Source organism: Solanum pennellii, chromosome 10, assembly GCF_001406875.1.
Source record: "Solanum pennellii chromosome 10, SPENNV200".
Classification (NCBI taxonomy): domain Eukaryota; kingdom Viridiplantae; phylum Streptophyta; class Magnoliopsida; order Solanales; family Solanaceae; genus Solanum; species Solanum pennellii.
The window spans coordinates 69,711,113-69,718,364 of NC_028646.1; positions in this window are offsets into that span (position 1 = coordinate 69,711,113).

The window sequence follows — 7,252 nt, forward strand, 5'->3', positions numbered from 1 at the left end:
CCCCCCCCCCCCCCCCCTTTTTTTTTAAAATCAAAATTTGATTTTATTGTTTTGAAAGAAGAAGAGTTTTTCCAATTAACGTGACATTTTGAAAAGAGATTATTTTATTGTCAGAGTCGTTACTTGCAATTGAGTTTTAGTCATCTTATTTAAATCCCTAATTAAAAGGAAATTTGACTCTCTTTTTAATGATCTGCGAACTAGAAATTCGGGTAAGGATTTCTGTTGACCGAGGGGAAAATGTTAGGCACCCCTCGAGCACAGTCGCTTTATTGATTTTAGTATGACTTGACTTAATTTTTAAATATTATATTATTTAAATTAATAATAAAAAATATTATTTACCTTTATTCTCTCATTTATTTTAAACCTATTTAAATTTGTCTTATTTATTTTTACTCTATTTAAAATCGTCTTTTTTTTTGGGTGTGTATCCGTTAGTTTGAAAATTGAAAATCTGTATTGTTAATGTTTGGGTAATTTTAGAATTGTACGTTTAGTTAGATTAAAAATAGGAGATAAAATTTTATGGTATTTAAATAAATTTTAGCAAGAAATTCTAAATAGATTAGAACTATTTTTAGATTTTTTTTATTTCTTTTTTTTTCTCTTCTTTTGCACCCTTTTTTTTCCTTATACTTTCTTTGCACTTTTTATTTTATATTTATATTTTATATTTTTCCGTTCTATTTTCTTCTTATTTTATTTATTTTTAATATATTTTTTACGTTTTTTTTATTGTAAGTTCTGTTTCGTCTTTTTTTTGACATTCTGTTTTTTAGTTACTTTTTGTTTTAATTTTATGCTATGTTGTTTTTATTTAATTTTTTTGGTTACACGTTATTTTTAAACATTTTTTTTAAAAAAAAACATTGTGTCTTTTTTTTTTAAATTATCATTATTTTAATCCTTTTTTAACGTTTTGTTGCATTTTTTTTTATCTTTTATTATTTCTCTATATATTTCTTTTTCTACGTATATTTTGTTAACATTTTTCTTATTTTTTTATTTTTATCTTTTTAGTTTAATTTTTTATGTTTTATTCTATTATTATTATTATTATTATTATTATTATTCTTATTATTCTTATTATTATTATTATTATTATTATTATTATTATTATTCTTGTTATTTTCTTTTTTTCTTATTATGTTTTTCTTTTAAATTAATCTTCCAATTTATTTATTATTTTATTTTTATTAGAACTTTCTAAATAATTCATGTATCCTCTTAATAGAATATCTCAATAATTTGAAAATTAAAGTGATAATCATCTTATGCTTATGCTAAAGACAAATTATTTTTATCATAATAATATATTAAAAAAATACTAAATCATGTTCTGCATAGCCTTTTTAAATTACTACTGATTAAGTTTTAGTTTATATATTAATCTGACGAGCCTATAAATTTTCTTTAGTGAAAAACTAGGCTCCAGGAAAAGAACGTTACCTATTCAAAATTAAGTATCACGAAAGCAATTTCGATATGAATTATATCTAAAGGTCATAAGACAATAATAATAGTAAAAATATATGATACACCTTTTATTTTTTATTTTTCTCTTTGCAAGAAGCATTTTCGATTATGTTTTTCTAATCATTCATAAATTTTCAAAATAATCGCAACATATATCACAAATTGATATTACATAATAAAAATAATAATAATAATAATAATAACATGCAATTTTAAAAACTTCATATTATTGAAATTGAATCTTGTACAAGCATTCCATTTAAATCATGCAAGTATTTAGAGTTACCTCGTTGTGAATATTTATACCACAAAAAACAATTTTAAGGATTCACGAACTTGGAACCACGAGCAAAACCTCTAACTCTAACCTAATTATCAAAAGAATAACTCACTTTTATTCTCTTTGCTTTTGCTCTTTTTTTTTTTTTGTGTTTCAATCTCAGTCTGTGTATCTCTTTATCTATATTTTTCTCTGCTGAGCTTATATTTTTATATTAGTTTTGGGTGAGAGTCTGGTGCTAATTAAAAGAAACCTAGTGGAGTGGGATTATGATTTGATTTGAAATTTGGTTGAGAACATTAAGGTTGACATAAGGAAAGAAAAATAAAATAAATAAATAATAATAATAGCAAATTAACAAAACAAAAATAAAAAAAAAATCGTGCAAAAAAAAAGGATAAAAAAATAGAATAAAAATTAAAGAAATTAGATGGGAGGAGAATTTTTTGGAAAATAAGTTAGGAAGTAATTAGGATAAGGTAAAATAAATTTGAAATTTTTGGGGACTTCTCTTTTCTTTTCTCTTTTCATACTTTTCCATAATATTTTTTATATTATTTTTTGACTAGATAGAAATAATTTAAATTCCCAACTTTTTAATCATTTTTTAATTATTATTATTAAATTATAAATGATCTTATAATTTGAATTAATTTAAATATAATCCCTTTAAAATTGGTGTAAAATATTTATGTTTTGGTAAAAAATTAATTGTTCACATATGTAATACTTGAGAAACTGTTTTGCTTAAAATTAAGACTAAAACAAATTCGAACTCATGTTTTAATGTGCATTGTGTGATGAGTTTTATATATAAAATTCAATGACATGACTTTGTTGATCTAGAACTTGACCCAAATGTTGGTTGAGGCGAAATATTGAGTAACATTTAAGCTGAGAAAGGGTTATTAGTCTATTTTGATCCGATTGTGCCTTTCAAGCCTACAAAAAGACATGTTATCCATATAATTTCTATTTCGAGCCTAAAATCATTTTATTTGAATAATCATACTATATTTAGCGTATATCCTTTTGAGTGCATAAATGCACTGTATCTTGATCCCAGCTATCCGAGCGTACTATCAATTATCTACACAACGCCAAAGATCTAAGTTGGTAGCAAAGTGAAAAGGCCAAATATGCGAAAGTTAAAAAAATGACAAAGAAAAGCTATAATGAAAAAATGAAAAAATCTCCAACAAAAAGGAGAGAAGGTGCAAAAAAATAAGAAGAAAATAGACGAGGAAAAACATTCAAGAAAACAAAGGTCAAATGCGAAAATGAAAAATATTGAGAGCATTGAGCAAATTTCAAGGAAGAAATAGTCACTTTATCCCAAATGAATATCCTACCTTTCCGTAAGCCTACATTACAAGCCAATGACAAGTCCTATTTGATCTCATTTTTTTTGTTATTACATCAGTAGATACTTGCATAAGGGCCAAACATATGGTATCTCAATTTCATGCATTGACTATCTTTTCGAGTGTGAGTGACTTCAAAAATGTCCTGAGATCAATTAACTTCTATTTTGTGAAGTTAGACTTCATTTGTTGCGAGGGCACTTGAAACATAAGGATATGAATAATTTTGTCTCTTAATTTAGACAAGATGAACTTATCTTGTAAATACTTATGTATGCTTGAGATACCATTTGAAACTATAGTGATTACTCATAGTTGACCTCAAATTTGTTTGAAAGTAGTTGAAGGTGACTCATATGCATCATACTAATTGATGGTACCAATTAAAGTAAAAACAGTGTCATTCATGAACCTATTTGTTTCTCAAAAGATGTCTTTTGTACGAAAAATAATTTTTTTTTGAGTTTTATGAACTACGTTTGACCTGATTCTTGTTATACAAGATATGTAGACAGTCTTAAAATGAGTTCTTTCTAACAGAACAAAATTTTATATCCTTGAAGAAATAGAATTTGATAATTTTTTGTAAAAAAGACAAAAAAAAAGATAAATTAAGTGTTTAAAAGTTCTTCAATTTAAAATCTGGGACATATTTTTATTTATTGAAAATAAATCACTCTCATTTTTAGGGAATAAGCACTCTAGTTACATTTTAACATTAAGAAACAAAGACCAGATCATATTTAATTTCTAGGGAACAATCTCCCTAATTGCACTTTGTCTTGCATTTTTTCTTTGGTACACGTATTTCTCATTTATGCTCATAGCCTTAATGATATTTTCTGGTTTAAAGCGGGGAAAATTATTTAGCTCGTGGTTGTTCTATTCAATGATTTAATGTAGTAGGACACTCCTGGATAATGAGACTAGCAGAACCCTCTCCTGGATAATGTGATTAGCAAGACCCTCCTATTAGCAAGACCCTCCTGACAAAGGGATGTAGTATAACAAGGACTCACCTAAATCATGGGACGTAGTATAGCAAGGACTTTCGTGAACAATGGGATATAAATTAGCATGAGCCTCCTAAACAATGAGGATTAAAAGTAGTCTCCTAAACAATGAGAATTAGAGTAGTAGGACCCATCTAAATAATAATAATTAGAGTATCAGGATTGTTCTAAACAATGAGAATTAGAATAGCAGGACCCTCCTAAACAATGAGAATTAGATTAGCAGGACCCTCCTAAAAATGGAAATTAGATTAGTCAGTACCTCCTAAAAAATGAGAATTAGAATAGCAGAACCCTCCTAAACAATGAGAATTATAATAGTAGGACCCTCCTTAACAATGAGAATGAGATTAGAAGGACCCTCCTAAAAAATGAAAAATAGATTAATAGGTCCCTCCTATACAATAAGAATTAGAGTAGCAGAACCCTCCTAAACAACGAGAATTAGAAAGCAGTACCATCCTAAACAATGAGAATAGAACAACAAGACCTTTTAAACCATGAAAATTATATTAACAGGATCCTCCTAAACAATGAGAATTAGAGTAGTAGGACCCTCATAAACATTAGGAGTTAGAATAGCAGTATCCTCATACATAATTTAATTTGGTTACTTTCTCCTTGGATAAACACTTCCTAGTCTAAGTTTATCTTTTTTAAAATTCACACTTGCTAATAACTCATAAAATTTTTCTAGTGAAAACCGGGGTAAAATTGTTTTGTGTATTTCTTTTGTTTTTTATGGTTTTCAAATTTCTTAAGGAGAAACATGAATTTGAAATTCATAGCAAAGTTTCAACTCTTTTCAGAATGATTAATCCCCATGATAGTAAGAATTAGTTTTTTTCAATGCATGTAGCAGTCTGACTTCCTCACATATATTTTTATTCATCTCCTGATCAAGAAAACTTGCGCATTCAAGAACATAAAAATTGTCATTTAAAAGAGTGCTAAAAATTCACTTTATGTGGCAAGTTAAGCATCAAATTCAATTCATGATCAAGATACTCACCCAAAAAATCAAGGTGATATCTGAAAGTCAAGACTCAAGAGAAACTGCATAGATAGGACCTTCTACATTTATTTTTCTTTTGACGATTAGCTTTCATTTTTCTTATTTAAGGATAAGAGCCACGACTAGGAGCCTCGATGGAACCTAACCTAACTTCCAACTCATCACCTCATCTCCTTGATCTACACGTACCCTGATTTCCTTACAACTCGGGATATGTAGGCTGTCAAATATAAGGACTCGATCGCATTTTCTTTCAAATAAGAGTTCGGTCAAAACTTGTCATGTTATACTTCTTTGTCTGAAAACTCTTCGTGTTTCCAGTCAAAGAGGGGCAAACTGTAGACATTTAATTTTTGACCGAATCAAAAATTTTACACCATTTTTGGAGCTTAAATTTTTTTTATCAACCTAAATTAAATATTTTTGACTTCATCTTACTTTAGTGAGTTTATTTTAAAAGATTTGAAAATTAAAAAAAAACAATGCTTTTTTTTATTTTAGTTTAGTAAATAAGCTAGTAATTTTTAACTATAATTTTATTTTTAACTACACAATTTTTATTAGTTTAAAAAAGAGAAGTAAATAACATTCTTATTATATTATTAAAAAAAACAAAACCTAAAACTAAACCCACTACCCCAACTCTACCCCCACTTTCCCCCCTCGCCTCACAACTCCCTCTCCACTACACAATCGGCACAACACATTACACACTCCTATTACTATATACACATTACACACCCTCATTAATACATACAAAGACGCACAAATAAAAAAAAAAAGAAGAAAAAACAAAAAATCAAAAGAATAAAAAAACACATACATGCAACAAACATAAGGAAAAAAATTCCACCCCCACCCCAAAAAAAAATAAAAGAAGAAAAACTCACACCAGAAAGAAAAAAAGCAAGGAACATTCCTATCTCATTTTACTTTATCTTTCTTATAAAAAAATTCACCAGTACATAACACCTTTTATTTGTTTTTCTTAATTTTCATATCAACACAATGCATATATCATTCTGTACAATCTACAAAAGATTTGTGGGTGTTTTAATTGAGTTTCAATCAAAGTTTTACGGTACTTATTTTCTTCGTTTGAGGTATAACATTGCCTTCAATCTTTAATTTATTTATGAAATTTGATGTAATTATTATGATAAGTTCTCTTACGCTTTTATTTTATTCATAATTTGATTGAAATGAAGGATGTGTTAAGAGTTAGATCTCTTTTTAAATAGCTTTATTTGATGAAAGTTAGTGTTTATTTTGTCCAATAAAGATTGAGATTTATTTTAGCGATTTATCATTGTTTTGTTGGATTAATAAGAAATTACAATATGCATGCCTAATTTTGTCATTAACTTTATTATTAACTTTAAGGGTGAATAAAAATAAAACAATAAAAGATAATCTAAAATTTATATTGTATCCTAGAAATTTAGATTTATTTGATTTTATTTAATATTTTCTTATAACATTAGATGGATTTTAGGCATGTTAAAAATATTTGTTTTGATTAAGAATGTGGTTACACATCTTTGTTGAAACACTTGAATGAAATTCAAGAATGTGGTGTGACACACCTTGACAAAATTATTCTAATATATATTTTATTTAATTCAAATGAAGAGGTGTAAATTGAGATTGTTAGGTGTGATGAACTCGAAGTATGTTACCAAATGTCAAGATTGAGAATGTAGTCATGCATCCGGTTTGAGACTAATAAAAATTCAACAATTAAAAATAAGCAAACCATGACATGTAGACATAAATTATCCAAAAATATATCAAGATAAGTATAAGTCGATAAAAGAGACTGTACTAGAACCATGGAACTCGAGGGATGCCTAATACGTTCCCCTCGTCAAGAGAATTCCTTACCCGATTTTGTAGTTCGCAGATCAAACTAAAGAGTCATTTCCTTTTGGTTAGAGATTTAAAATAGGGGACTTGGAACACAATAACTCACTTAAAAGTGGAGAAAAAGTAAAAGTATTCCCTTAATCAATATCTTCACTTAAATTGAAAAAACCCTACTGCCACATGCGCAAAAAGGGGTGTGACACTAATACCATACAAAACGACCTCACTTGATAAC